We start from the raw sequence: 22,216 nt of genomic DNA, 5'->3' as shown, positions 1-22,216 counted from the left end.
TCTTGTATTAGATGGGGTCTCATGGTTAACTCCAGCCTCTAAATTGTGAACAGAAGTAATCTGTATAACTTAATTGCTGATGTGAGATCTGCCAGAGTTATGTTTTCCTTCTAGACTAGCAACTAACAACTGTTGGTAGGAATCCTGGCCACTTCATCATCCTAGGTCCTCAAGTAACTTCAATAAGTAGAGTCCTTATTCAATAAGGAGTCCTTATTCAATAAGGAGTTCAATAAGTATCAGTCCTTCTGCTGATGTGTAGTTAAGAGATAATATTAGTTAGTTCATATTTTGTGTGGGCAAATGTGTTCATTTCTCTTGGGTAGATAAATCTAGGAGAGGAATTTCTTGGTCATATCATAATTCAATATTTAAAATAGTTGGCAAACAGTTTTCCAAAGCAGGTGTACCATTTTATATCTCTAACATCAAAGAATGAGGGTTCCCATTTCTCTGCATCCTCACTGGCACTTGTTATTGTCTGTCTTTTTAATCATATTTATAGCCATTCCCCACTCCAGTACTCTTGCCTGGAAAATCCCATGGACGGAGGAGCCTGGTAAGCTGTAGTCCATGGGGTCCCTAGGGTCGGACACGACTGAGTGACTTCACTTTGACTTTTCACTTTCATGCATTGGAGAAGGAAATGGCAACCCACTCCAGTGTTCTTGCCTGGAGAATCCCAGGGACAGGGGAGCCTGTTGGACTGCCGTCTCTGGGATCGCACAGAGTCGGACACAACTGAAGTGACTTAGCTGCATAGCCATTCCAATGTGTATGAAATGGTATGCTGTGGTTTGGACTTAATGATTTCCTTAATGATTAAAGAACAGCTGATTTAATTGACACAAGGCAAGGAATTATACAAGGAAATCACTGAAGAAGCTCTTTCAAAAGTCCAATAATAAATGACGGTCTAGGTGTTAACAGTAAGTGGGCTGTGAACACTGAACCCCCAGGGCACAAACACTGTGCTGAGGGAACTGACTTAACTATAGACTGTTTTCCACCTGCATAGGTCATGTCCCTAAAGGTGACTCCAGCCCAGTGCTGAGTCTTTGCTCAAGAAAATGCAACGCTGCCAAGCTGCAAAATGTGCATTGTTCCAACTCTTACTGCCAAACCATTTTCGGTAATTCTCTACTTATTCCTCTCTGTAATTTTCCATTTTCCTACAGTCCCTAATTCCTGTTTGTCCCCCCATTTCTGTCTCCCATAGCCCATTTGTGATCTCTCTCTCTGTTTTCCCTTTAAAAATCTCAGTTATCTTTGTCTTAGTTGGAGTTGAGTTGTTTATACTAGAGTCTCTATCCCTTAACACATCAGTCTGAATAAAATCTGTCTGGCCACGTTTAACAAGTTTTTGGAGCTGCTGCTGTTTAACCAGGTAAAGAAAACATATTTCAGAACTAGAATGAAACATTGTGATGAAGGATTATAAATAGGAAGTGAAAGTAAGGAACAAATCAAGGTTGACTCCTGGGATTTCAGCCTGAAGAGTCTCTGAGTGGGTTCTTAGATAGATGAAGGAGTCATTTAATGATACAAAATTGTCTTGGTGGAAGTGGGAAGCATGGAAGAAGAGGGAGAAAAAATTTTAATTCTCTTTTGAAAATGATAATTTGACATGCCTATCATATATTCAGTTATAAATAGTAAAGAGATGGATATATAAATCTGGAACGCAGGAAAGAATAAAGGATGCAGATTCACATTTGGGAGCCATTTTCATCCATTTGGTATTTAAAGCCATGAGGTAGATGAGATCACTGTGGGAAAATGTGCAGACTGAGAACTGATCTGGGACCAATTAGTGGAGAACTCAAACAATTAAAGGCAGGATTATGAAGGAAAAACTTGGGGGTGGGGAAGAAAGGAGGACATAAAAAGGCAAGTAAAACATTATGCGAGGATGGGATCCTAGATACCAAGATGAAGGTTTTAAGAAGTAAAGTGTGGTCAACAGTAAATAATGAGTAAGAAGTTTGAAGGTGAGTTCATTAGTTTTGGCAATATGATGATCATGGATAGGAAAGGCTTTAAAGAAGTAATGATAGTGAAAGCTAGACTGAAGCAGATTAAAGAAATAGTGAAAGATAAGGACAAGGATCCAGTGAGTGTAGATGGATTCTTCAAGATTTACTGTGAAGGAGAATAGAGAAATCTGATGGTAGTGGAAGTAGCATTCAGATCACGAGAAGGTAGCCTGTGAGCAACTGCAGTATATTTATATGCAGTGGGAACGGTTTGGATAAAAGGCAACAATTGTGATGCAGGAGGTGGGGAAACTACAGAAGCAAACACAAGGATGCTGTAAGGGCCGGGGTAGACAGCACAGCGGGAGACTGGCCCTTGATAGAAGCAGAGAAAGAATGACATAGAAAATATGGGTCTAAATAAGGACAGGTTCTCATTTGATAATGTAAATACAAGAGATCCCTCTGTTTCTATTTTTAAGCAAAGTTATCAGATAAGAGTGAGGGCATGGAAGTGGTAAGACATCAGAAAGAGTGAAGTGTAGAAGAGTTGTCCGAGAGGAAGCAAAGCAATAAATCCAGACAGTGTGAGTGCTTATTTGGGGTTTGTAAGCTTAAACTGCAGTGGACTAGTCATAATACTGTATGTGTCTTTTTCACTGAGGTGCAGATGTTAATCTGTTTAGGTGTAGATACAGATGGCTCAGTGGTAAAGAATTTGCCTGCCAATGCAGGAGACCCAGGTTCGATCCCTGGGTCAGAAAGATCTGCTGGAGAAGGAAATGGCAACCCACTCCAATATTCTTGCATGGGAAATCCCACGGACAGAGGACTCTGGTGGGTTGTAGTCCACAGGGCCGTAAATGAGTCAGACACAACTTAGCGACTGAACACTGCCACCACAACAGACAAGGTAAGTAATAAGATTCAATTTGCTACCTTAGACTTAACAAGGCAAACACATCATGGGGTTAGAAAGGCAAGATTATGGAGGGTTTTTATAAGAGAATTATTTCTATGGTGGACAAGAGAGCCTGAACTGAAATAGAGGCAAATAGAGATAGGAGGGGAATAGTCAGTGGTGCAAATGGGTGAGGTCAATGCATTGGAGACCTAGTTGGGGTCAAAATATTGTTGGGAGGGCTAAATGATTAATCAAGTCAGAAGCACAGAGGTAGGTGATCAGAGAGAAAGATACTTGAAGATTTCAAGGTGACAGTGAATGATATAAAGGTTTAGGATGAGGTGGGGCAGAAGATAAGAATAATACTGGAGATGAAGGTGACCAGTGGACCATCTTTTTAGACACTGAAGTCATTGGATACTCTGACAAGCACATGGTTTTTGTGAATTATTCACTTCATATTTAGCCTACAATGGTTCATTATTAAAGGTCAAAGACACAGATTACAGATATTATTAAAATCTGCAGTAAGTTGTCCCAAACGTTATTGAAGTCTACAGGAACGGTGCACCATGGAACTGTTACTGTACAACTTGGGTAGCTGCAGCACAGTACTGTGGACACGTTGAGCCTGACCAGTGGTCTAGCCCAGTTGTTCTTAACTGGGGAGTCATCTGGAGATGATCTGCTCCATTTCTCCCCCAGGGATAATTGGCAATATCTGGAGACACTTCAGATTGTTATAACTTCAGGGGATGCTGATGGCGTGTGTGTTAGTTGCTCAGTTGTGTCGTGTCTGACTCTTTGCAAACCCATATATTGCCCACAGGCTCCTCTGTCCATAGAATGTTCCAGGCAAGGATACTGGAAAGGGTTGCCATTCCCTTCCCCAAGGTATCTTCCCAACCCAGGGATAGAACCTGGGTCTCCCGCATTACAGGCAGATTCCTTAACATCTGAGCCACCAGGGAACATCCTTTAACGGATAGGATGGTTCTCTACGATAAAGAATTATATGGCTCAAAATGTCAATAGTGCCAAAGTTGAGAAACACCAATCTAGTCCTAGAAGCTTTTTTGGGGGAGGGGGGCATTTCCTCTATTTTCCTCCTATGAGCAAACAAATACATTGTGTGTGTGGGTGCATGTGTACAGGCATGCATATACTTAGTCACTCAGTCATGTCCAACTCTTTGCAACTCCATGGACTGTAGCGCACCAGGCTCCTTTGTCCAAAGGATTTCCCAGGCAAGAATACTGGAGTGGGATTCCATTTCCTGCTCCAGGGGTCTCCATTGCTCAAATATAAAAAACTATGGTGATTTCTGTGTAACAGCATGGGGTTCATGTAGACTCCTAACAAGTGGTCCTTGTCCTAATCTCTCCTCCTTTTCCCACTGATGCTTCTTATGTAACTTATTCTCATTCCTGGCTGGAGATAGAGAAAGCATTTGTAATCACTAAGTCATTCAATTAATTACCTGATGCATAAAATTAAGGTAATTAAAAAGGAAGAATTAGGTCAATCCTTTTCAATTGGCCACACTCTAGTTATCCTATAAGCTATTAGTCTAATTGTGGAGGCTCCCTGGACTCTGAGAAACGCCCCAGAGGTACTTCTTGCCTACTCACAGACACTCGGAACTTGCCAAAGTGCTTGTAATGGGAGTTCTCTGTTAAGTATACAATACCTGGGGGGGCAAGTTCTGAGTAAAGTGCTACTTGCCCTAAGGCCTTTACTTGATGTTTTGCAACACAATAGGTATTTATTTCAGAAACCAGTCCCTCTTCTCAGCTCTGCCACCAACTTGCTACGTACCACAGAGAGGTCACTTTCCCTTGCTGGATTTAATTCTTTGCCTAAAACTTGCAGGGGAGGGACAAATGAGGTTCTGTCCAAAACTAGAGTTTTAAGAATCTCAGATTCACTTTGATAGGTACCAATATACTTAATGGGGCTTCCCAGGTGGCATTAGTGGTAAAGAACCCGTTTGCCAATGCAGGAGACATAAGAGATGCAGGTTCGATCTCTGGGTCAGGAAGATCCCCTGCAGGAAGGCATGACAACCCACTCCAGGAATCTTGCCTGGAAAATCCCATGGACAGAAGAGCCTGGAGAGCGACAGCCCATGGGGTCACAAAGAGTCGGACATGACTGAAGCAGCTCAGCATAGCACAGCACACACAATAGACTTAACAGTGAGCCTGACAGATCTGATACGGTCCTCTGAGACATACTCTCCAGTGATGGGAAGACAGCTACTAAACACATAACAATGAAAGGTGATGAGTGCATACAGGAGACGGCCAGAATACTGTCAGGGCCTCACATTCAAAGTGTGGTTCTGGGACCCCCTTTATTTATTGGCCTTACTTATAAGGCAAAACCCAGGTTCCTACTCCAGACTTAGTGAATCAGAATCTGCACTGTATCAAGATCCCCCAAATGACTCATGCAAGCTTTAAAGTTTGAGCATCACTGGTCTAGTGATCAGGAGGATGTTTACACATTTTCAACAAGTGGGTGGTGGTGGGAATAAAGCTGGAAAGATTGGCTAGGGCCAGGTTAAGCAGCTTGGGCTTTCCATGTTGAAATGTGAAGGCAGAATAAAATATTTAAGTGGGGGAAACAGAATCAGAGTTGAGATTTAGGAAGATGCAATTGTCCATATGTAGGAAAGGTTGCATGAATTAGAAAAAGGGAGACAGTTACTAGGTTATTACAACAATGCAGGTAATGGTATCACAAAGATAAAGTAATGAATAAAACCTGATGTACTTTCATATTTCATATAAACCACAAGGTTATCCTATGATTTTAGAGTTTGTTTTCAGCTTCTGAGACACTGAAGATCAGAAAGGGATTTTAAGTCTCTTTCCAAAGTGCTAAGGGTAAAAATTTAAAATTATAGCAATATGTAAAATAATATATACATTTCATGCATGCTGTCATGCTAAGTCACTTCAGTCATGTCCGACTGTTTGCAATCCTATGAACCATAGCCTGCCAGGCTCCTCTGTCCATGGGATTCTCCAGTCAAGAATATTGGAGTGGGTTGTCATGCCCTCCTCCAGGAGATTTTCCAAATTCAGGGATCAAACCTGTATCTCCTATGTCTCCAGCATTGGCAGGCAAGTTCTTTACCATTAGCACCACCTGGGAAGCCCCTATACATTTCATATATATAAGTAAAATCAATCAGTCTTGTATAGACATTTTATTATCCATGGGTTTCTCTCCATTGCCAAAAATGATCAAGTTTTAAAAAATAAGGAAATAAACCCATGTATTGGGAAACATGAATAAATAAAATAAAAACATATAGGTAAGACACTTCCCTTTTCTGGAGCTCTATCATCAGTCAGTTGTGACAGTTAGGTTAGTCTACTAGAGCTATTAAACTCTGACATCCTAGAATTCAACCATTTGATGGTATCCATTCACTCGATAAAATTTACTGAGAACCTATCAAATAGGTCTTGGTATTAGTGCCAATGTCAGGGGCAGGCATGGGGAAGGGAAGACAGTCCCACATCAACAAGCAATTCTCAGCACCCCAACTGGGTGCCCTACAATTCCACTCAACTGTGACACTCTCTGCCTAGACACAGGTTTTGCTGGTGGCACAGAGTAAAAGAATCCGCCTGCAATGCAGGAGATGCAGGTTTGATCCCTAGGTTAGGAAGATCCCCTGAAGAAGGAAATGGCAACCCATTCCAGTATTCTTACCTGGGAAATTCCACAGACAGAGGAGCCTGGAGGGCTACAGTCCATGGGGTCGCAAAAGAGTTGGACCAACTTGGAGATTAAACAACAAAATAACTACCCAGACAGCATCAGATTCCACCAGTTAAGGTCAACCCTACCACCATCACACTTAAAACATCAGCCACAAGCCTAAGTTGTTACCTGTACTTCTGAACAATTGGTTATAAATCACAGATTCCCAAGACCCCTTCCTCTGATTTAATGGACTTCCTACAGCAGCTCACAGAACTCAGAGAAATAGTTTACTTACTAGATTGCAGGATTGTTATAAAACGACATAACTCAGGAACAACCAGACAGAAGAGAGGTGTAGGGAAGGGCAGGTAAGGTGTAGGGGAAGGACAGGCAGCTTTAAAGCCTTCTCCAGGAGTGTCACTAGCCATCTTCCCAGCACCTCCAAAAATACACACAACCTAAAAAGGGAAAGTTCTATTTTGTTCAGTGGTAATTTTTAGGACTTTCAGCCCAGAACACAGCATCTCAAATAACCCTGGGAGAACTGCTCCAATAAGGCGAGGGGAGGAGCCAGGTTATATAGAAGTTTCACAACAAAGGGCAAGTAGCCTGAATATCAAGAAATTATTGCAAATTAAAGGAAACCAGTTATCCCAAGTTAAGGAATTTAGCGCTTTTCTGTATATGGGAATTTGCAAGAGTCTGGTCTCACTGAAATCATTCCTTTCATATGCACCTCACTATCTAGGGCCAGTATCCTGTGTATTAATAAGAGGTAGCAAGAATACACAAAGAACTACACAAAAAGATCTTCATAACCCAGACAACCATGATAGTGTGATCACTCACCTAGAGCCAGACATCCTGGAATGCAAAATCAAGTGAGCCCTAGGAAGCATCACTATGAACAAAGCTAGTGGAGGTGATGGAATTCCAGTTGAGCTATTTTAAATCCTAAAAGATGATGCTGTGAACGTGCTGCACTCAATGTGCCAGCAAATTTGGAAATCTCAGCAGTGGCCACAGGACTGGAAAAGGTCAGTTTTCATTCCAATCCCAAAGAAAGGCAATGCCAAAGAATGTTTAAACTACTGCACAATTGCACTTATCTCACACACTAGTAAAGTAACGCTCAAAATTCTCCAAGCCAGGCTTCAGCAATACTTGAACCGTGAACTTCCAGATGTTCAAGCTGGTTTTAGAAAAGTCAGAGGAACCAGAGATCAAATCGCCAACATCCATTGGATCATAGAAAAAGCAATATAATTCCAAAAGAACATCTATTTCTGCTTCATTGACTACTCTAAAGGATCACAACAAACTGTGGAAAATTCTGAAAGAGATGGGAAGACCAGAACAACTTACCTACCTCCTGGGAAACCTATATGCAGGTCAAGAAGCAACAGTTGGAACTGTACATGAAACAACAGACTGGTTCTAATTTGGGAAAGGAGTCTGTCAAGGCTGTATAGCGTCACCTTGCTTATTTAACTTATATGCAGAACATATCATGTGAAATGCCAGACTGGATGAGGCACAAGCTGGAATCAAGATTGTAGGGAGAAATATCAATAACCATCATTATGGCAGAAAGGGAAGAGGAAATAAAAAGCCTCTTGATAAAGGTGAAAGAAGAAAGTGAAAAAGCTGGCTTAAAACTCAACATTCAAAAAACTAAGATCATGGCATCCAGTCTCATCACTTCATGGGGGAGTAGATGGGGAAACAATGGAAACAGCAACAGACTTTATTTTCTTGGGCTTAAAAATTACTGCAGATAATAACTGTAGCCATGAAATTAAAAGTTACTTGGTCCTTAAAAGAAAAGTTATGACAAACCTAGACAGCATATTAAAAAGTAGAGACATTACTTTACTTCCAAAGGTCCATATAGTCAAAGCTATGGTCTTTCCAGTAGTCATGTATGAATGTGAGAGTTGAACCATAATGAAAGCTGAGCACCAAAGAATTGGTGCTTTTGAACTGTAGTGTTGAAGAAGACTCTTGTGAGTCCCTTGGACTGCAAGGAGATCCAACCAGTCCATCCTAAAGGAAATCAATCCTGAGTATTCATTGGAAGGACTGATGCTGAAACTGAAGCTCCAATACTTTGGCCACCTGATGCGAAGAAATGACTCACTGGAAAAGATGCTGATACTGGGAAAGATTGAATGCAGGAGGAGAAGGGGACGACAGAGGATGAGATGGCTGGATGGTATCACTGACTTGATGGACATGAGTTTGGGTAAACTCCTCAGTTGGTGATGGACAGGGAAGCCTGCCTTGCTGCAGTCCATCAGGTCGCAAAGAGTCGAACACGGCTGAGGGTCTGAACTGAACTGGACTGATCCTGTGTTCTCACATCCTGAACCTCCTTAGAGCTCTATGTAGGGAGCGGCTGCAGCCTCATGGCTGCCAGATCACCAGGTATTCTGTGCTCCTTCCTGAGTGCCTTGGAGGGCTGGAATCACTGATGACTGTAACACCCTTGTCTATTGATATGGCAGGAAATACACCATTTCTCATCATCAACCCAAAAGCTTTCCAAACCCCGTCTTTGATGGTTCATTTCAGACATATGAATGATCAGCCGTTAAAGTCTCTAGCTCCACCCAACCCTTTAATCACAAAGTTGGTTCTTCTGGCAACCAGTGCCTCATCCTTAGGTTAAGGAAGGGTTTTCAACAAGTCACCTCATTAACATAACAAAATATGCCTTCATTTTGTTGCAGTGAAAACGAAAAAAGAAGAATACGTTTTTCTCTTTCCCTTTCCTGAGAACAAAGACAGGAAAGTGAGCATACCTGAACATTCCTTTTTTTTTTTTTTAACTGTTAACTACTCCTAACTCTGTATGTCTGTAACTAAATTTGCTTTTATACCCCCTAACCCTGCAGGAGCTACAATTCACATTTTTGTCCTTTGACTCTATGCTAAACATATCCTGTATCTGGCGTTAACCCTTACAAACACATGCCTCCTCTAGTTACATAGCAGAAAGAAGTCCACAAAGTGATCCAACTGCCAGACTCAATTTCTAGGTCAATGAAGACAGTCTATGACTGTCTTTGAAACATACAAGAGGGAAGAAATGAAGATCTTATCACCACTGTTCCTCATCACCAACTCCTGACCATAAGCCCCTGCCTTGTACAAGCCCCTAGACTCCTCATGGATTTGGGGGGACACAGTTGTTGAGGCATGAGCCTACTGTGTTCCCCTCTCTGCCAGCTGCGAATTAAAGCCAGCTTTTTATTTCCTCCAAACTCTGTCTCCGTATTTTTCATTCAGCTTTGGTGGGCAGAGAAGGCCAAGATTTTGGCTAGCGACAGGCACTGTTAACCTGATTATATAACTAAAGCTACAAGTCCACCGAGAGAACCAACCACTGGTACTGTTTGCCCAAGTTGCCCCAACTTGAATAAAAAGACCTAAATCAACAGAGCTGAGGTATTAAGAGAGGCACACATTTCTGTAAAACAACACTTATTCTGGGGCTCTTGAGGATGACTTCAATGACCCTTCAGAAGTGCTTGAATAAACTGAGAGAGTTTCAGGAAAGCAGACTTTAACTGAGGGGCTAATAATGTTATTTAATTGCTTAGTCATGTTGGACTCTTTTGTGACCCCATGGACTATAGTCTGCTAGGCAAATCTGTCCATGGGATTCTCCAGGCAAGAATACTGGAATAGGTTGCCATTTCTTTCTCTAGAGGATCTTCCTGATTCAGGGATTGAAGCCACATCTTCTACTTGCCATTGGAAGGTCTGTTACTAAAACTGAAGCTATAATATTTTGGCCATCTGATGCAAAGAGCCAACTCATTGGAAAAGACCCTGATGTTGGCAAAGATTGAAGCCAAAAGGAGAAGAGGGTAGCAGAAGATGAGATGTTTAGATAGCATCACTGACTCAATGGATATGAATTTACACATTATCTGGGAGATAGTGAAGGACAGGGAAGCCTGGAGTGCTTGTAGTCCATGGAGTTCCAAAGAGTCAGACACGACTTTGAAATTGAACAACAACATTAATAAGCTGTACAATTTTACATCAAAATATGGATAAAATTATTATATACAATACATTATCACATTTACTCACTCATTATTATTTGAGAATAAGTTGAATAAAAAGCCATTCATCTACCATGAATCAATGAAATCTTTCACAATATCTACATTGTGATTCTCTGAGCTTTTATACTAACTGTAAAACTATCTGAAAGTGGAGATACATGTCATGTATAAAAATGATCAAAATATATTTATAGCCTCAGAATAAATAGATTTCTACCCCAGGCCTCGATCCTAATAAAATCACCACCCTAGCCAAAACAACTCCTCCTCTGTGACCTTCAGTGCTTTGTTTTGCTAAAAGAAAGGAATTCTCTCTGGGGTTATATAACACAGGTCTTCCCTGGTGGCTCAATGTAAAGAATCTGCCTGCAGTGTGAGAGACCTGGGTTTGAGCCCTGGGTTGGGAAAATCCCCTGGAGGAGTCATGGCAACCCATTCCAGTATTCTTGCCTGGAGAATCCCCATGGACAGAGGAGCCTGGTTGGCTACAGTCCATGGGGTCAAAAGAACTGGACATGACTGAGTGACTAAGCACAACACAGGTTCAGGAAAAAAAAGAATATTGAAGTCAACTACCGCACAATTACACTCATCTCACACGCTAGTAAAGTAATGCTCAAAATTCTCCAAGCCAGGCTTCAGCAGTACGTGAACCATGAACTTCCAAATGTTCCAGTTGGTTTTAGAAAAGGCAAAGGAACCAGAGATCAAATTGCCAACATTCGCTGGATCATCAAAAAGCAAGAGAGTTCCAGAAAAACATCTATTTCTGCTTTATTGACTATGCCAAAGCCTTTGACTGTGTGGATCACAATAAACTGGAAAATTCTGAAAGAGATGGGAATACCAGACCACCTGACCTGCCTCTTGAGAAACCTGTATGCAGGTCAGGAAGCAACAGTTAGAATTGGGAAAAGGAGTACGTCAAGGCTGTATATTGTCACCATGCTTATTTAACTTATATGCAGAGTACATCAGGAGAAATGCTGGGCTGGAAGAAGCACAAGCTGGAATCAAGAATGACGGGAGAAATATCAAAAACCTCAGATATGCAGATGACACCACCCTTATTACAGAAAGTGAAGAGGAACTAAAGTGCCTCTTGATGAAAGTGAAAGAGGAGAGTGAAAAGTTGGCTTGAAATTCAACAATCAGAAAACTAAGATCATGGCATCTGGTCCCATCACTTCATGGGAAATAGATGGGGAAACAGTGGAAACAGTGTTAGACTTTATTTTGGGGGGCTCCAAAATCACTGCAGATGGTGACTGCAGCCATGAAATTAAAAGACGCTTACTCCTTTGAAGGAAAGTTATGAGCAACCTAGATAGTATATTGAAAAGCAGAGATATTACTTTGCCAACAAAGGTCCATCTAGTCAAGGCTATGGTTTTTCCAGTAGTCATATATGGATGTGAGAGTTGGACTGTGAAGAAAGCTGAGCACCAAAGAATTGATGATTTTGAACTGTGGTGTTGGAGAAGACTCTTGAGAGTCCCTCATTGGAAGGACTGATGTTAAAGTTGAAACTCCAATACTTTGGCCACCTGATGCGAAGAGCTGACTCATTTGAAAAGACCCTGATGCTTGGAAAGATTGAGGGCAGGAGGAGAAGGGGATGACAGAGGATGAGATGGCTGGATGGCATCACCGACTCGATGGACATGGGTTTGGGTGAACTCCGGGAGTTGGTGATGGACAGGGAGGCCTGGTGTGCTACAGTTCATGGGGTCACAAAGAGTTGGACATGACTGAGCGACTGAACTAAACTGAACTGAAGTCTGAGAAATGCTGCAAAGTATGTATTCTCCCTTAATATTCATAATTGACATTAGTATACTAATGGTTCTAAGCTGCTTGCTGTTTAGTCTCTAAGTTGTACCTAACTCTTTGCGACCCCATGGACTGTAGCCCACCAGGCTCAGCCGTCAACGGAATTTTCCAGGCAAAAATACTGGAAAGGGTTGCCATTTCCTTCTCCACTGGTTCTTAGAAGTGCTTTAATTAAAAATATGTATTATGCAATTTTTTTTGTAGATGTCAACAAACTAATTCTAAAGTTTGTACAGAAAGTCAGTAGACCTAGAATAGCCAATGAATACTGAAGAACATTTTCAAGACACACTACCCAATTTCAAGGCTTATTACCAACTACAGTATACCAATGGTGTGCTTTTAGTGAAAGAACAGAAACACAGGTCAGTGGAATAAAATGGTGCCCAGAAATAAACCAGGACAAATACTGTCAAATGGTTTTGGACAAAGGCAATTAAATGGATAAAGGGTAGATTTTCAACAAACAATGATTGGAAACCTATATGCAAACAATGAAACTACACACAGACCTTATACTTTAAACTCAAAATGGGTCATAAAAAGGCAAAACTAAAATTTCTAGAAGAAAAATATAGAGGACTTTGAAGTTGGTAAAGAAACTGCCTGCAATGCAGGAGACCCTGGTTTGATTCCTGGGTCAGGAAGATCCCCTGGAGAAGGGAACGGCTACCCACTCCAGTATTCTTGGGCTTCCCTGGTGATTCAGGCCATAAAATATCCACCTGCAATGAGGGAGAACGGGTTCAATCCCTGCCTTGGAAAGATGTCCTGGAGAAGGGAACAGCTACCCACTCCAGTATTCTGACCTGGAGAATTCCATGGACAGAGGAGCCTGGCAGGCTACAGTCCACGGGGTCGTAAAGAGTCAGATACGACTGAATGACTTTCACTTTTACTTTTAAAATATAACACCATGATTGTGATTATAAAAGAGAAAAATTATTAGGTTGGGCTTTTAAAATTATAAACTTTGATCCTGTGAAAGCCACTGGTAAGACAAACCACAAACTAAGAGAATATAATTGTAAAACCTATCTAGAAAAGGACTTGATTTGAAATATACACATACAAAATTTTAATCAAGGATAATAAACAACCTACTTTAAAATGTGCAAAAGATATGATAAGACATTTCACCAGAGAAGATACAAGATGGCAAGAAAAACTATTTAACATCAATTGTTATTTTTAAAAATGCAAATGAAAATGAGATACTACTGTGTACCTATTCAAATGGCTAACGTAAAAATAAAAAAAAAACAAAACAAATAATACCAATTGCTAGCAAGGACGTGGAGCAACAGAAACTCTCATCCATTGCTAGTGAGAATGCAAAATGGTACAGCTACTTCAGAAGACAGTATAGAGTTTCTTATAATATGAAACACAGTCTTACCACACAATCAAGCAACCACACTGCTAGGTACACACAACTGATTAGGAAACTCATGTCCATACAAAAACTTGCCCACAATGTTTACAGAATCTATGCTAATAACCTTCAAAAACTGGAAGCAACCAAAATATCTTTCACTAGCTGAAGGGGTAAACCAACTGTGGTATGTTCAAACAATGGAATACTACTCAGAGACTAGAAAAGAATAAGCTATCAAACCATGTAAAGACAAGGATGAATCTCAAACGCATTTTGCTAAGTGGAAGAAGCCAATCTGAGAAAATTATATACTGTATGACTTCATGTATACCATGTGTATAAGAGAATGAACATAACAGGCCTGAGACTGCTATCCTTAGAAAGGTCTGTTTGTAAGCTGCTCCTTGCCTGGTAGTTCAAGTAGATTTCAGGAAGATTCCCACCATTGCAAGTATTTATAAGAGTAGATCCTTGTGATGAAAATGCTTGTACAAACAATGTGGTGGATGCTAAACATCTTTTCTTCTAGGAGCCTGGAATTTTGGTATATGCTAGACAGACTGCCTGTAGGACCAGCCTTTGATGAAAATCCTTGATACCGAGTCTCTAATGAGTTTCCCCAGTAGACAACACTTATCATGCTGTATGTAACTCAGGGCTGGAAGAATTAAGCACATCCACGTGATTCCACTGGGAGAGAACTCTTAGAAACTTGTGCCTGGTTGCATCTTGACTTGGCCCTATGTGCCTTTTCCCTGTGCTGGTTCTTGCTTTGCATTCACTGTAGTAAATCTTAGCTGTGAGTATCACATGCTGACTCCTGTAAGTTCTCCTAGCAAATCATCAAACCTGGGGATGTCTTGAAGACCCCATATATATTACTTTCTGGAAGGACAAATGCATAGAATCAGTAAACTGATAACTTGTTTCCAGGAGTTGAACAGGGGCATTAAAGCACAGTGGATTTTTCAGGGCAGTGAAACTATTCTGTGTGGTACTGTAATGGTGGATATATGATATTATACATTTGTCAAAACCTATAAAACTTTATAGCACAAAGAATGAACCTAACACACAAACTTTAAAACAAAATAATGATTTAGAAAATCAGAGAATCTCAGGGTGAAATACAGATGATGGAGGAATTTAACTGTAGTGCAAATGTATGAAGCACCCTTACTTGTAGGAATGGAATAAACCCAACTTTGAAAATTGTGGAGCCTGTAAGATTAAAGGCAAAGGGAACCACACATAAGCACTGTACTCTAGTGATAAAACCTTTCCCCCCATGAGGGTACAGAGCAACTCTAAAACAATTAAGCATGCATCCTGGATTGGGACAATTCAGATTGATTAACAGATGGTGGGAGGCAGGTTTTTCATTGCTGAAACCAGAAATTACACATAAGCAAGGGGAATAGGTTATAATGATCCATGTGGAAATGGATTAGAGACACCAAGACAAACCCTTATTTAGCTTAATATAGATACAGATAGTTAAAAACTGTGTGTGTATATATATATACACACACACACACATACACACACACACACAAGTTAATATATTGTATTGCTCTGTCATCTGAGACTGCCTAGAAGTTGTGGCACCCAAGCTACAAAAAGCACATCAAGCACCCAGGTCTTGGTTCCAATGTCACACACACACACACACACAGAACCAACTAAGCCCTCTTTGTAAAAATGGCTGAGTCTACTGATTCTAGAACTGGGACAGAAAATGTGTAAGATGTGCCTGAAACATCCCATAGTGCCAGAGAGTAAGGAAGTCTAATTTATTCATAAATAAATATCCACAATGATGAAGTTATGTAAGAAGAACACAGGAAACAACTTAAAAAGCTCCCAATGGCCAAAGATGAAATAATCTGAGCCACAAAATAAAATCACATTGAATTACAGTAATAATTATAATACCTGGATTTATGGTATAAACCTTCTAAATGGCCACATGCAAGCTACTGCTTCCCAGGAGTAAAAGAATAAAGGTCTGGTTTTGGTTGGTTCACAGTATCCTTGAAGATTCCTCTACAACTCCTGCTCTGCTCTTCCAGGCTCAGGTTTGCCCTCTAGGACACAGCTGAAGCATGACTGGATTCCACTGCTAAAACAGAATCTGGTTTGAAAGAGCAATTTCTGTTCAGGTCCTTACCTGGCAGATGAGCTGCAACTGACTGACCTTCCATTTGGGTCCAACTTTATGTTGCCTTCTACTTGGTGCGATGTGAGTTCAAGCCACGGCTCTCCTTACAAAGTGTGAGCTTGGAAGCCTCATTTAACCCAAGCGTCAGCATCTTCACCTCTGAAAAAGAGATCATTCAGTTACCAAGTTCTTCTCATGAAAATGTCATCACAGTCAAATGAGAAAGTGAACACTGGCAATAAACACCATGAACCACAGACCTTTACCGACCTGTGAAAGTGAACATTACCTACCCTTGTACACAACACTTACAAGCCTTTGCTAACAATGTCATCCTTATAAGGATCACAACCAACTCTCATTGGGGAAACTCATCCATCATGCACGGCTTATCTCAAACACTATTACTTTTTCAAGCCTTCCCCAATTTCCAAGTCAATATTTCCATAGTTCTCAGTCCAGTAAATCTCTTATATATAAACCTTCAAGTTGTGAACTTTCAAAGATAGGAACGTACATTTGGTTCCAGCAAGGAACCAGAACCTGTGCCATCAACATCAGGCATGAGTGAAACTGCAGCTTACCCTCAGTCTCCTACTGCTGACGGTCCTTCTGCTCTGCCATCTCCACTACCTCTCTCCCCTCCAGTCAGTGTCTTTCTTGCCTGTTCGCCCTATGTCAGTCCCTGTAGGCCCGCTGTTGCACTGCACTACTACTGTATTTTTCAAGGCACTGTACTACAAGATTAAAAATGTTTTCTTGTTTGTTTTTATGTGTTATTTGAGTGAAAAATATTATATACCTATTACAGTACAGTACTATATAGCTGAATGTGTTAGTAGGGTACCTAAGCTAATTTTGTAAGACTTACAAACAAATTGGATTTACCAATGCACTTTCAGAACAGAATTTGTTTATACATAGGGGCCTTACTGTACAATTTTATACTGCTAATCATCCCTTCCCTTGTATTTCATTTTCTGTCCTGAGTGGTCATCTCATTCAAGATGTATCTAAATGGCATTCTTAGTTTCTCTTCCATCACTTACTGCACACATTCAGCAATAATTAATCCTGTGTTTCTGACCTTCTTGGCATTTCATGCCCCTCTCCCCATCGCCCCTACTATTGCCTACATCTCTGTTGCCTGTCACTTGGATAACTGAAATAGCAATCTTTTTTTTTCCTTAGGAGTAAAATTTTAATTGAGAATAAAATAATGTGTACATAGGAATAAGAATCTTAAAAAAACTACCAGAAAAAATGAGTTTACAAGGTTGTAGGATACAAAGTCAACCTACAAAGTTATGTTGTATTTTTATATCCTAGCAACAAACAGTTGAGAATTTTTTTTTAATGTTTAAAATAGCATGCAATAGCCATCTTAACACATCCGTCAAGCTCTGGTCTTAGCTCCACTCAACTCTTCATTGTGCTACCAGAAAAATGTTTTTCTTTTAAATCAAATACAGTCATGTCACTGTTTATATCTTTCGGTAGCTCTCCACTGCCCTTGGGGTGAAACTCAAATGTGCTGTACCTCTTGTATAACACAGCCGCGCTATCTTTTGATGGTCTAGCCTCATTTCTCTCTACTCTAATCTAGTCATACAGAATTCTCTAAAATTTTCTAAATGCATTAAATTTTTTCATGGTTCATCCTTTCTACTGCCTGAATTCTCCCACCCACATGCTGCCACAGCTGACCCACACCCGTCATCTGAATATCCTTATCCTCTTCTTTAAGATTTTATTCAGGCATCATCTTCTCCATAAAAATTGCTTTGACCTCCTTCGATGTCCAACTATGTTTTATAGTGCTCTGGACATAATGCATAAAAGGAAACCAGAATATATAATTCCAAAATTTGACCCCTTAACATAATATGGTCATAAGCTGGAGGCAATCAACAAGCAGTAAACACAGAAAAAAAATCTTTCTTTTCTGTCTATGGACAGAATATAAATACTTCTCTTTCTAGAGGCAGACTTTTATCAGCCCAGAGGAATCTACAAACTAACCTTGTTAAACTAACACTCATCATGACCTAGTCTTAGTTGGACTATCCCTAGGTCAAACCCCTTTGTCTTATCAATTCTTCACAAATTTGTTCTTTCTTTGTCTCAAAGTTATAGCTTTACACTCTGATCACTTTTTAGAATCTTCAGTCTCTTGTGAAGACTCTCATATACATGTTAAAATTCAGTTTTTATACTTTTCTTCTGTCAATCTGTCTTTAATAACTTAATTTTCAGACATAGCCAGGTTCCCTAAGAGGGTAATGGAAAGCTTTTTCCCCAATTACAATGCAAAAACTAAGTGAATTTCCTATATACTTACTATTATTTTATCTGTCTCCCCATTGCTTCCCTGGTAGCTCAGCTGATAAAGAATCCACCTGCAATGTGGGAGATGTGAGTTTAATCCCTGGGTTGGGAAGATCCCCTGGAGAAGGGAATGGCTACCCACTCCAGTATGCTGGCCTGGAGAATTCCATGGACTGTATAGTCCATGGAGTCGCAAAGAGTCGGACATGACTGAGCAACTTTCACTTTCACTGTCCCCATTGGACTGTGAGTTCCTTATCAGATAAAGAAATACATGAATGAGATCTGTACCATATTCCACTCCTTACCATAAACCAGGGTGGGTTTTGTTAGGAGAGACTGCTCTGAAACTATTACTTTCCTTCTGAAGTACCTGGGCCCATGGCCTAGTTTCTGGGTAATTAGCCTAGTTTATTACAGATTATGGGGCTTCCCAGGTGGCTCAAGTGGTAAAGAATCCTCCTGCCAATTCGGGAGATGCAAGAGACTCGGATTCAATCCCTGGGTCAGGAAGATCCCCTGGAGGAGGAAATGGCAACCCACTCCAGTACTCTTGCCTGGGAAATCCCATGGACAGAGGAGCCTGGTGGGCTACAGTCCACGGGGCCGCAAAGAGTCAGACATGACCGAGCAACTGAGCACACACATTATAGACTATAAACTACTCTTCCCCTGGTTGTTGGAGACCTGGAACAGATTAATTTAAGATGCCAACATTTTACTCAAGGACTTTATGGTCTAAATCCAGTTGGAGGGATGATAAAATAATTTAATTCAGTGAAACAATTAGCTTCAGTCACTAATTAGGTGTTTTCAAATCAAACTGTTATTTCTGCCAAATATAAAACTGTCCAATTTCACAGAATCAAATTCTTGACCAGTTGGTCCAATGCCTCCACACTGTTCTCAAGAAGTCAAATGACGTCCTCTCATGCATGGACTGAGTAGATGGAAAACTACCCAGTGTGTGATGATGGGCAAGGAAAGGCCTAGGAGGGAGGTCCCTCCAAAACTCCACCCAGGAAAATCTCTTCCCTTTAGAGAATTTTTGATACCAACTTTGCTAACTCATTCCTTTTGCTACAGCAAATCAAATTCCTGCAATTGATCCAGAACACAGATGCCGTGTAGTGGTTTGGTATGATGTCAAGTCTACTTGTTTCTGACAAAAATGAAGTTATTTTTCAGAGTGAAGTTATTTCTAAGAATGAAGCTGTTTTGATATAAAGGTGAAACTGTGTGTCAGGATGTCATCATCCAAATCTGTGGCTGCCAGTAACCACTTAGGAGCTCAGCTGGACACTTATCGACAAGAACATGAAGAAGCAACTGTGGTGGGGATGTTTAGACTATAAATCCTCAGAGTTGATAAGGACTGTAGAATAGTGTTCCATCTGGGCAAGGTGACCCTTTGCTGATCTCTAATGACCCTGAGGCATTAGCTCCTTCCATGGTAAAGGTGATTCTTTTACTAGCAGTCATGAAAGCTGTGCCAAGGCCCCTAGGAGATCATCTAGCCTGTCAACAGTGATGCCACTGTTCCCTAGCAACGAGCTCTAACAACAGGTGAGTTTTGCTTTTGTGCTGACAGCTGGATACCAGTTCTCAGTTGACTAAACCACCTCCCCTGAGAACCAACTGGTTGGTTTTGTACACCTCAACTGAATTTTGACTTTATTGCTTTCATCTCCCCTTGCCTGGAACTGGAGTGTAATTAATCTATCTTTGGCTCAAAATGTTATTTCTTGATGGCTTAAGAGCCATTATCCTACCTGTTACTTGCTTGTGAAATTATTGTAATTCCCACAGTGAACCTGTATTAAATAAAATTGGCAAGGACAATCTTTGTCTGTGAGCATCAACTGCCTCAAACAAAGCAAGGGGTCAGAAAACTTTTTCTTAAAGAGCTTGGTAATAAATAACTTGTTTTGTGGGCCAGAAACAAAACTGAGGCTATTAAACAAGTACTAATATAGCCATTTAAAATGTAATAGATCAGTTAAAAATGTATAAAATCCATCCACAGTTTGCAAGTTATATGGCTGGATTTGGCCTGTGGGCTGTAGTTTGCCAACCCATGTGCTAGAGTGTTGTCTGTTCTCCCCATGATAGCTCTTGGGATATCTGAAGATAGCACTCATGCAAGCACACCCCCAAACACTGCCCAAACCCAATTCCCAGACATTGCAATGGCTTCTTTATCCCTTCCCTTTCAAGGTCTCCAGACCTCTCGCCCATAGTATGAGTTATAATGAGTTACCTATCCTGGCACTCTGGCCCTTGTTTGTGTCACGTAAATTTTTGCCAGGAGCACTTATTCAGAATCCATATTTCTATTTAGCACATCCTTCTGTTTTCCCCTCTTAGCTCTGCTTCACATAGTAAGGTCCTACTCATCATTTAAATCTCAGTGTAAAATTCCTCAAAGCAGTCTCCTCTTATCACCATATTCCCAAATCATATACTCCTTCCCCACCTTCCCTATGTTGCATGTTCAGTCATGTCCAACTCTTTGCAATGTTATGGACTTTAACCTGCCAGTCTCCTCTGTCCATGGATTCTCCAGGCAAGCATACTGGAGTGGGTTGCCCTTTCCTCCTCCAGGGGATCATCCCAACCCAGGATCAACCCACATCTCCTCTGTCTCCTGAGTTGGGAGGCTATTCTTTACTACTGCACCACCTGGGAAAGCCTATATTTCAGTGCCTTTGTTTTCTTCATAGCATGTATCCTGATTTGTAATTATTTTCTTAATTTGCCTTTTTGTTTGGAGGATTTTTGTGTTTGTTTCCTCTCCCAACAAGATGAAGTATAAATGTAAGACATCTAGGTTAAATTCTAGTTCTACCCTTGATGGAGTAGATGATATCAGATTTAATCTGTCCTATAAAACTGAACAAAACGGATACAAAATTGTTTTCATGTGTTGGACAGTTACTAATGCAGGGTAATCAGAAGAGAATCACTTGGGAGAAAAGCTTCCCACTCACACCAGCTTTCTTCTTGAGGGCATTTTCCAAATGGTGACACAGAGAAATAGTTTTGCTGGGTTGAGGAAAAAGATCAGAGTTCATTGCTGCTGAGATTACTGGGATTGGAGGTGCAGAGAAAGCAGAGGGCAGCAGAGAAGGAATCTCAAAGACCTACGTAAAAATCCCCCTCTTGTGTCTGGGGAAGTGACTATGAGCAATAATGATGAGGACAAACTGTTTTTTGTAGACATAAAATGTATTGAAGTTTATCCACTTCTTGATATTTATCCAAAATAACTGAAAGCAGGATCTGGAAGAGATATGTATATACCCATATTCAATGCAGCATGATGCATAAAAGCCAAGAGGTGGAAGCAAGGCAAATGTTGTCAATAGACGACTGAATAAGAAAACATGGTCTATACACACAATGAAATGTTATTTGGCCTTAAAAGGGAAAGAAATTCTGATATACACTGCTACATGGATGAATCTTGAGAACATTAAGCTATGTGAAATAAGCTAGTACAGAAAAATAAATACTGTATGATTCCACTTAGATCTAATATAGTCAAACTTAATAGAGATCCAAGGATTGTAGCTACCAGGGGCTGAGGGAGTTGGTCTATCAGGACAGTTTAGGTTTTTCAAGATAAAAATATTCTAGAGATTCAGTAAACATAGCTAACACCACTGAATTATACATTTAACTATTTAGATAGCAAATGTTTTATTTTCTGTGGCATCTACCACAATTAAAAACAAGAAGATAAAAATTTTTTAAAATCATTGCATTTACAAATTGTATACACACATCTCACCTCACTAACCCTTATAACAATCAATGCAGAGGAGGTGAAAT

Source organism: Bison bison, unplaced genomic scaffold (assembly GCF_000754665.1).
Source record: "Bison bison bison isolate TAMUID 2011002044 unplaced genomic scaffold, Bison_UMD1.0 scf7180017864291, whole genome shotgun sequence".
In the NCBI taxonomy this organism is placed as follows: Eukaryota; Metazoa; Chordata; class Mammalia; order Artiodactyla; family Bovidae; genus Bison; species Bison bison.
The sequence above is the reverse complement of the archived record's forward strand: the minus strand, read 5'-3'. Positions refer to the sequence as shown.